The sequence below is a fragment of the Gossypium arboreum genome, chromosome 9 (genome assembly GCF_025698485.1).
Source record: "Gossypium arboreum isolate Shixiya-1 chromosome 9, ASM2569848v2, whole genome shotgun sequence".
NCBI lineage: Eukaryota > Viridiplantae > Streptophyta > Magnoliopsida > Malvales > Malvaceae > Gossypium > Gossypium arboreum.
In genome coordinates, this window is record NC_069078.1 from 55747282 (window position 1) to 55758118 (window position 10837).

General features: G+C 39.7%; 1 non-coding gene across 1 annotated transcript; it reads left to right on the forward strand.

Annotated features, from left to right (window-relative positions):
- The first annotated feature begins 1194 nt into the window (after positions 1-1194).
- On the forward strand, positions 1195-1300 carry LOC128281180 (small nucleolar RNA R71). The gene has a single exon (XR_008271392.1). It is a non-coding gene; the product is annotated as a small nucleolar RNA R71 (small nucleolar RNA).
- Positions 1301-10837: the final 9537 nt, after the last annotated feature.

The following is a 10837-nucleotide window of genomic DNA, read 5'->3' on the forward strand; positions in this document are numbered from 1 at the left end:
TAACATTTATACTTGCCCCTAGATCAACTAAAGCATTATTCACAGATAAACTACCAATTAAGCAAGGAATTGTAAAACTCTCTGGATCTTTCAATTTGTTAGGTAGCGTATTCTTTAGAATAGCTGAGTAGACTGCATTGAGTTCCACATATGATGTAGTGTCTAATATTCTTTTATTGGTCAGGAGTTCCTTTAAGAATTTTGCTGAGTTGGGCATCTGCGAAAGAACTTCAATAAAGGATAAGTTAATATGTAATTTCTTTAAGAGTTTGACAAACTTACCAAATTGTACTTCTGTTCTGTCTTTCATCATCGCTTTAGGATATGGCACACGAGGTTCATAATTCGTACTTACCTGTTTAGGATCATCATCGTTTACCTCTTCAAGACCTTTGTTCATCGCATTGTTTTGCTGTAATTCTGGCTCGGGTGCAATGAATCCTTCCTTATCTTGAGTACTCATTGCATTGAGGTGTTCCCTCGGATTAGGTTCAATATTACTTGGTAAGCTACCTTGTGGTCGTTCGGAGATTAGTTTGGATAGCTGGCCTATCTGAGTTTCGAGTCCTTGGATCGATGCTTGTTGATTCTTAGATGCTGTCTCGGTATTTTGGAAACGGTTTTCTGACACCGAGATAAATTTAGAAAGTATCTCTTCAAGGTTTGGTTTCTTCTCTTGTTGATAAGGTGGCTGTTGAAAACCCTGAAGATTTTGTGGCTTTTGATTTCCTTGACCATCCCAGGAAAAATTTGGGTGGTTCCTCCAACTTGCATTATAAGTATTACTGTATGGGTTATTTTGAGATCTGAATTTATTGTTACCCATATAGTTGACTTGTTCCTCTTCGGTTGTGGGATTGACGGATTGATATTCTGTATGCACACTCCTCCACTTGAGTCGCACCTCATTACTGGATGTACCTGCGTAGAACCAAGTAAACTGTCAATCTTTTTATTGAGAAGTTATACCTAATTAGAGAGCATGGTGATCGAATCAATGTTATAAATGTTGGCTATTTTCGTTGGCTTTGTCCTCATAACTTGCCACTGATAGTTATTGACATCTCCTCTATAAATTCATAGGCATCTTCCGGTGTTTTATTGTTGATGGTTCCACCAACAGCTGCGTCAACCATTTGCCGAGTCGAGGGATTCAGACCATTGTGGAATGTTTGTACTTGAAGCCAAAGCAGTAACCCATGGTGAGGGCACCTTCTCAGTAAGTCTTTGTATCTCTCCCATGTATCGTAAAGTGTTTCTAAATCCATCTGCACAAAAGAAGAGATATCATTATGTAATTTAGCAGTTTTAGCATGCGAAAAATATTTTAGTAAAAATTTCTCGGTCATTTGTTCCCAAGTAGTGATAGACCCTCGTGGTAACGAGTTCAACCATTGTTTACGCTTTGTTTCTCAGTGAAAAGGGAAACAACCAAAGACGTATGACATCATAAAAAATTCCATTGATTTTAAATGTATCACAAAATTCCAGAAAGTTCGCTAAGTGAGTGTTGGGATCTTCATCCTACAAACCATCAAATTGAACAAATTGTTGTATCATCTAAATAGTGTTAGGTTTTAGTTCAAAAGTATTTGTAGCTACAACAGGTCTAACTATGCTAGATTCAGTTCCTGTTAAAGAAGGTTTAGCATAATCATACATAGTACGTGGAGCAGGATTTTGATTAGCCGCAATTGCTGGAGGTAGCTGATTGCCTTGGTTTTCAGCCATCTCTTCGGTTGGGGGTTGAGTGTCGTCTTCTTGCTCGTTCTCCGTGTATCATAAGCTGTGCCTTATCTCTCTTTGATTTCTACGAACTGTACGATCGATTTCTTCGTCAAAAAGTAATGGTCCCGACAGGTTTCTTCTAGTCATAAACTATAAAAACCAGCCAAGAGAAAGAATAAGTAAATTAATAGATAATAATAATAAAATTAAATTAAATTGCAAGAAAATTAAATGGCTAAAGTAATAAAACTTTAGCGTTCCTAATACTTTAAATCCCTGGCAACGGCGCCAAAAACTTGATCGTGTGATTCATAACAAGTAATAAATATTTCTAATGAAGATCAAACCTAGACTAACTATTATCACATCGAAAAGGCAAGCGCACCTGTCGAACCATAGTATAGTAATAGCAAGACTGAGATATCATACCCAAGGAAACCAAAAGTACTATTAATAACTATCTTTTTATTATCTAACCTAGAAATAAACAGGGGTTGCTTATTAAACTAATTAACTAAACTAATTAACTAATTAAACTAAAGTAAAGAGAATAGTTGGAAAAAGACTTGAAGAAAATTAAAAAAGACGACACCCAAGGAGGAATCCACCTAGATTTCACTTGTTATCTGACTCTGGACCAGATGATTTATTCACTTGACTTGATCCATGAGACTCCCTAACCTAAGTTATTATCCCTTTCGAGACTAATAACGTCTAACCTTCAGTTGAATTAATCAAATTTCTTTCTTAATTAAAACCCCTAGGGAAGCAGTAAATCAGTCTATGGACTCCCATATTAGGTTTCACCCTAATCTGGAAAAATCTAGTAACCCTATTTCTAGGCATTCGATCAACTCCGCTTAATTATGCCAAATCTACTGTTAGACAGGGACTTTTACTCCTCTGCATTAATACCCAGAATATTAACTCAAGCATTAAGAACACATAATTAAGAACAAATCAAGTATTTATCATATAGTTCAGATAATAATAACAAGATTCATCATAGGTTTCAACCCCCTTAGGTATCTAAGGGGTTTAGTTCATAATAAGATAAGAGTACATCTCAAAAGTATGAAAATAACAAAACATAAAGAAAACTCTAAAACCTCTGAAGGAATTCTGAGAGAGATCTTCAGCTTTGGAGTAGTTCCGGCTTTTGGGATAGATCATCTGGCTTCCTTCAAGTAATTCTTGGCGTGTGTTTCTGTATTCCAGAAAACTTTTGGAAGCGCCCCCTTTTTAGGTCATACTTAGGGTGTTTATATAGACTTTGGATTGGCTTTCTTCCTCCCTAAGTACCCTTTTTCGTGTAACATACAACTCTTTGAAAAAGGGACACGCCCGTGTACCACGGCAGTGTGACGTGTTTGCTAGGCTGTGTTCGATCAGTTAAATTGCACACGGCCGTGTGTGTCAATGGCTAGGCCGTGTGAATCGTGAGAGCCTTGGTTGACACCCTCGAAAGACACGGGCGTGTGATCAGCCCATGAAGGCTTAGGCCATGTGATCTTCTCGATTTGGTTCGTTTTGTCCCTTTTTAGCTCCTTTTTGGCTCCTTTTGACTCTTGGTGCTCGCTTGAGTACACAACATGAAATAACCGGATTAAGAGCACCAAAATCCATAAATCTAGTAGTACATATCCATAAATATGCTAACTATTTAGGGTAAAACTATGTATAATTTGGCATTTATCAGATCCTTTCGCTCGTGGTAAGTGCTTAAAGTTCTAGATATGTCTATGTTGGTTTATAGATTCTTATGAATCAGTTAACTATTTTGTGTGAAGGTTAAAGCATTGGGGAGATTACGTTGGTTCTGGAACAAGAGGGGTTTTGCGTTTGTTTGATCGGTAAGTAGTGATGAATAGGTTTAAGTATTTCCAATGCTATGGTTTTGAGTTAACAACGAGTATGGACTAATGGTGGGGTTCTTGTTAGTCATAGGTGTTTTGATCTCAGAAGCGGTTCGGTTAGAAATTCATAGCAGGTGTGTAATCACACTGCCGTTATCATAATTCTGCAAAAGCCGAAAATATGGCTAGTGTCGCTATATAAGCGTGTGCTCGTTCGTGTGGTGAACCGAATACACAAAACATGGGCATTCGATCATAGTGGCCACCATGAGTTATTTCATGGGCTTAGGCCATTTTAGGCCACGTTGGGCCGAAATCGGTCGTGTAGGCCCTACGAGCTCGTGGGCCCCACACTAGTAAAATACACCAATATGTAGAGATTATTGGGCCAGGCTGTGTAGTTCATACGACCAAGGCCATCTTTGGGCTTATTGGGCCACACAGGCATGTGGGCTTGCTTGGGCCGTATTATGGGCTTGGGCCTATTATCACTGTTTGACTGTTAAGGTTGCACGAGTCGCTCGAGACTACAGCGGACCTACTGTTGGGTTGGTAAGTATACTTAGATCCCATACTGATGAAATGACTGTTGTACCCCTACGAGGTAAAATGACTGATATACCCCTATGATATGTGTGACTGTATTCGAGGATGACATTCTTGCATACACGTATGATATTATGACATGACATGTTGCATGGGGGTGGGTTTTATATATTTGGAGGAAGTGTACTGTACTGGCAGCTCTACTACAATCACTGTTTAATGCTGCAACCAGTGCTATATTTTGAAGTATAGGGATGGGTGGGTCATTTTTATGCCCGCATAGAGTGTAGGGCTGGATGAAGTGGAGTGTAGAAGGTGGATGGGTAGGATTTCTGATTACATTACTGTTACTATTACTATATTGGGCTAAGGCCCATATTGCTACTGATACTGTCTTACTGTCAGTGGAACGGGCTTAGGCCGAAACTGTATTTGCCACTAGTCTGACTGATTATTGTAAAGGGATTACACACTGAGTTTTACATAAACTCACCCTTTTGCTCTCCTGTGCAAGTAATTCTTAGGCGGGTCGGTGCTGCGAGGGACTCAATGGAGGCCACACGACTGCTTTTGCTATTGTTTAAAACTCGTATTCTTTAAGCTATTTAATTTAGGTATTTTCTATGCAGTAAGGCCTCTTTAAATTTTTACTTTAATTTGGGATTTGCTTATTTTGATTTATATCTGCTTGTAGCAGGACACAAGTTTTCAAAAAGATAAATATTTTTCAAAACACCACGATATTACAACATATTTCAAAAGTTTCCGCAACAAACATTGTTTTTAAAGTGTAATAACAACTTGAATTGATTAAACTTTTGCTAAACCTACTTGAGTTTTTTTCAACGATCAAGTTCCCCAAAACTTTTATAAAAGATCACTACGAGGGTTATGTTTTAGTACGGACTTTTCAAACAGAATGATGCTTTTCAAAACACACTTCATTGTGACATCACAGATTTGGCCATAACGTCTAGACCAGGTTTGGGGTGTTTCATTTAGTGGTATCGAGCCAGGTTGTAAAACTTAGCTGTGGATTTGGGTCTTTCTAAAAACATAAATTTCCAAAAGAACTGTTTCAAATAGGTTGAAAAGTATTTTTGAAGTGTTATTTCTGAATGTGTGGTCTACCGAGTTTCCGGCGCTGATTCTGTAAGTCCTCTAAAACTATTGTTTGTTTAATATTGAGACTACTATAGGCAATAGATTGTACTGAAATACTCTGTATAGGGTAAGCTAAAACTGTGGTTAAGACTGCGATCTACGAAAACAAAACTCTAAATTACTGATAACATTTTCATAAAATATCTTGTAATAAACACTGAAACCGTTAATTGATGCATAAAATTTTTAATTCAGATAATACGCAAATCGATAATGAGCACTAGAGGTACTCATGGAAGGCGCACAAGAGGCCGTGGCAGAGGCGGTGAAGGTGTTTGGGCTGGGTTGTCGGCATCGGGTCATGTGCCTAACAATGAAGCTAGAGAGACACCAGCTTCACCTGTAACTTAGACTGGGTCACAAGATTGTGTAGCTAGGGATGACGCACTGTCTCAAGCTACGTTACAGATTTTGGAAAGGGTCGTTGGGCCTAATATCGGTATTGTAGGCTGTGGGTTGGTGACGGAATGACTCAGGTCTAATGGAGCTGAGATCTTTAGGGGTATCACTGGAGTTGCCCCTAATGTGGCTGAATATTGGATTGAGGCCATAGAGCAGATCATGGATGACCTCGACTGGACCCCAGAGCAGAAACTAAAAGGTGTAGTGTCATTGCTATGAGATGAAGCCTATCAGTGGTGGCTTACAGTTAAAGAGGGTACTCAGCCTGACTAGTTGACTTGAGAATTTTTAAAACTGTATCTTGAGGGAAATATGTGGGTGCTAGTTATATGGATGCTCGAAGAAGAGAGTTTCTAAATTTGACTCAATAAGTTAAATCAATAGCTGAATATGAGTCTAAGTTTTTGCGACTTAGCCGTTGTACGCCTGGGATGGTGGCAACTCATGGCAACTGAATATGAGCGCTGTGTTCATTTTGAAAATGGCCTCAGAGATGATCTACGAGTTCTGATAGCTTCACAGAGGGAGCGAGATTTTGCTGTGTTAGTGGAAAAGGCAAAAATCGCTGAGGATGTGAAGTACGTTGAGTGCCAGAATCGTGAGAACGATAGGGGAAGGAACAAGAGGGTTTGAGAGCCCTCAAGTTCAGCTATGAGGCCTAAGAAAAAGGCTAGAGTTGATGGGTCAGTTAGAGTTGGGCCCCTTGTTGCTACTTTTGGACCACAGCCTTGTGCTGATTGTGGGAGAGTAGGACGAGTGTTGGAAACAGATAGGGGCGTGTTTGAGCTGCAGATCTTTGGAGCATTCCATCAAAGATTGCCCATGAAGACCCGATCAGATGCAAGCTACTGGTATGGGTACTGCTCAGCCGCCGAAAGGTGTTCAGTAGCCACCGAAAGGCTATGGTCAAGTTAGAGATGGAAATGGTATCGACCGTGGTCGTGGAGCACTGGGCAGAGATGCTGGTCATACTGAGGTAAGGCAACCAGCATTGGTTTATGCTGTACGTCATCAAGAGGACGGAGATGCCCCAGATGTTATTACGGGTACGTTCTTTATCCATAATGTACCTTATACTACATTGATTGATGTTGAGTATATGCACTCATATATAGCATGCATTGCGTCTAAGACTCTGGGTATTATGGTTGAAAGCATTACGAGTGAGGTTACTATGTTGAATCCATTAGGGCAGTCTGTGAGAGTGAATAAACTGCTTAAGGATGCACCCTTGGAGGTTCAGGGAGTGATCTTTTTAGCTGATTTAATGGAACTTCCTTTTGGGGAATTCGACTTAATATCGGGCATGGACTGGCTGGTTAAGCATTAGGTGAATTTGGACTATGTTGCAAAGTAGGTAGTACTAAAAACTAAAAAGGGAGATGAGGTAATTGTGATTGCTAAGCTTCGAAATTATCTATCAAATGTGATTTCTGCACTTAGAGCTGATAAGTTGGTTCGTAAGGGTTGTGAGGGGTATCTAGCCTACATCAGTGCTTTGGATTCTAAGGTTCCATCTATTAGAGATATCAGAACAATTAAGGATTTTCCGAACGTGTTTCCCGATGAGCTACCTGGGTTAACTCCAAACCGTGAAGTTGAGTTTGGGATTGAGCTCCTGCCTGGTGTAGCTCTAGTGTCCATCGCCCCTTATAGAATGGCATCGAAAGAACATGAAGAGCTTAAAGCTCAGATTCAAGAGTTACTGGATCGACGGTTTATCTGCCCTAGCATGTCTTCGTGGGGAGCACTAGTTTTATTCGTAAAAAAGAAGGATGGAACCATGAGTATGCACATCGACTTCTGGCAACTGAACAATTTGATTGTTAAGAATAAGTACCTTCTGCCGAGGATTGATGATCTATTCAATCTGTTCCGTGGAGCACAATTTTCTCTAAGATAGATCTTCGATCTGGGTACCATCAACTGAGAGTCAGGGAGACTGATGTTTACAAGACAGTGTTTAGGACTCGTTATGGTCATTACAAGTTCCTAGTAATGCCATTTGGACTGATGAAAGCACCAGCAGCTTTTATAGATTTGATGAACCAGTGTTCCAGCTCTATCAGGATCAATTTGTAGTGGTGTTTATAGTGACATTCTAGTGTATTCGAGAACTAAAGAAGAACATGATGTGCATCTCTGACTCGTTCTGCAAATTCTGAGGGAAAAATAGCTGTACGCTAAATTTAGCAAGTGTGAATTCTTGCTACGGGGGGTAACTTTTCTGGGTCAAGTGGTATGTGATGAGGGGATTAGGGTTGATCCTCAGAAAGTTGAAGCAGTTCTAGATTGGAAGCAGCCTAAGTTGGTATCTAAGATTCAAAGTTTTCTGGGTCTGGCAGGGTATTGTAGATGTTTTGTGGAGGGGTTCTCGTTGATTGCTGCCCCTCTGACTAAGTTGTTGCGTAAAAGGGTACCGTTTGATTGGATTGATAGGCAGCAAGAAAGTTTTAAGAGGCTTAAGAAGGTTCTGACTGAAGCCCCTATCTTGATTCAGCCAGAGTCTGGGAAAGAGTTTACTATCTACAGCGAGGTAAGGTGGTGGCTTATGCGTCTCATCAACTTAAGACACATGAGGCGAACTCTCCGACACTTGACTTGGAGTTGGTCGCGATGTTGTCCACACTGAAACTTTGGAGGCATTACCTGTATGGTGAGAAGTGTATCATTTACACGGATCACAAGATCCTCAAGTATCTCATCACTCAGAAGGAGCTAAATCTTAGGCAACGTAGGTAGATTGAGCTACTTAAGGATTATGACTGTACGATTGAATACCATCCTGGTAAGGCTAATGTGACAGTCGACGCACTGAGCCGTAGGGCTGTGACTGATCTAAGGGTGATGTTTGGTTGTCTTAGCTTGTTCGACGATGGTAGTCTGTTGGTTGAACTTCAAGTTAAACCGTCATAGAGAAAGCAAATTGTGACAGCCCAAAATTGACCCTAGTCGGAAGGTGGTCTCGGGACCACAAAACCGAGGCATAAAAATAATTAAAAATTTATTTTGATGCCTATAATATGTGTGTGCTCATGTATGACATTTTATGATGATTGATTTAGTGTTATAAGGGTGAATTCCACAAGAAAGGACTTAGTAATGAACTTTGAAAGTATGATAGGGAAATGTGTGATGACTAATTAAAGCATGCATGCAAAATAATGGACTTGCATGTCAAATTCCCCTTTATAGGTGGTGGCCGGCCATGACAAGGAGGATGGGCTAAACATGTCATGAAACATGTTTTGTTGGTGCATTAGGGTGAAATAATAAACAAAGGTGTATGGGTGAAAAAAATGAAAAAAAAATGTGTGTGAGTGTGGTAATCCCCCATTGCCGTGAGTTGTAGAGAAGGAAAGAAAAAATTTTGTTCATCCTTTCTTTGAGCCAAAACTAAGGAAGAAGGAGGATTTTTGCTTCATGCTTGGTTTGGAAGAGATCTAGAAGGAGATTTGGCCAAGGTTGCATCAAGATTAAGGTATGTATGAGGTTGTGTTAGGAGTTTCATGCATGTTTTGGTTGCTAACTTGATGTGCATGTTAGCCATGGCTCAAATCTTTGTTAAGCCATGGAAATGGTATTTGGCCAAAGTTGTTATGGTGATAAAGCCATTGCATGCTAAGTGTGAAGCTTGATGATGATGCATGCAATGATGGATTGTCTACTCTTGAGCAAGATTTTGAGCCTTCTTTTGATTTATCATGATTGAAGTTGAAAAGGAGCATGATTGTCATATTCGCCATTCATGAGCATGGTTCATGCTTCTTGCATGTTAGTTAAAATTTTATTTTTGGATGGCTATGGACACCTTGAAAATTCGCCATGCTCATATTGTATATATATGTTTGCACATGATGTTTTGGTTATGAAGGAAGTGATGAATAAGTTTGTTTAAAGAAGAAGATGTTGAAGAATAATTGTGAAATTGTAAGCACATTCGGCCTAGCACACATATGAGTGCTTGATGCTATATTGTAAGTTTTGAGCTACAATATGCAAAGCATTAACTAGTAAAATGCATGCTGTTTTTGTGTGGTATTAAGTGCATAATTGGCCTCAACATGGACAAGTATATTCGGCCTTGGGTAGCCTATTGAAGGCCTTAGCATTTCCTTGATGCTCAAATAAATTGTATTGAATTGCTTGATGTAGTATAAAATGCGCATGACCATTGTGTATTCAAGTTAAAGAGTGGCCATATGACCATTTAAATTCCTTGTCATATTCGCCATAAGCTAGCACAATGAGGTTTTAATAAATTGAATTTGTTTGAATTAGCTCAAGAGCTAAGAGGTCCACAATTGGACAAGGGAAGGAAAAAGTGATCGAATAGCCGTAAAAGCCGCTCGACAACATCCGAGGTAAGTCCTCAAGAAGTGACCTTACTTGAATTATGTGAGATGAAATATGGTTGTGTATGATTATTGATTATGTGTGTATGAGTATTTGAATTCCACCGGGCTAAGTCCCGGCGAATATGCTAATGATTATAATTGTGTTTGAGCCTTAGTAAGGAAAATGAAATATGTATGTCCAATGATTATTGATGTATGTGTGCATGAGAAATTGAATGATATCCGGGCTAAGCCCCAAGACAATTATGCTGAAAATTATATCCGGTTAAGACCAAGGCAATTGTGCTAGTAGCTATATCCGGGCTAAGACCAAGGCATTCGTGCAAGTTGTTAAATCCGGGCTAAGACCGAAGGCATTTGTGCAAATCGTGATATCCGGTTAAGTCCCGTGAGGCCTTGGTGCGGGTTATCATAACCGGGCTATGTCCCAAGGCGATTGAACGAGTAGCGACGTCGGTTAAACTCGAAGGTATGTGATTTGAAAATTATAAGCTTGCTGGAAAATTTCAGCTAATGCACTTGTGAAATTTCCCAATGACAAGGTAAGTGCGGTGTGTGCTTTCTGCGCTAGGAGTAAGAGCGATGAATATCCGCTCCTATGATGGAGCGAGTTATCGGCCTTAATGAAGCCGTTATTTGTGTATGAACATAAGTGTTGGGATGGTGAAGTAAGTACGATTATGTGAATGTGCATTAATGAAATGATGCATTTGGTTATGTGAATGTATTGCTTTAATTAGAGTTGATTATATTCCTTGAGACTTACTAAGCATAAAATGCTTA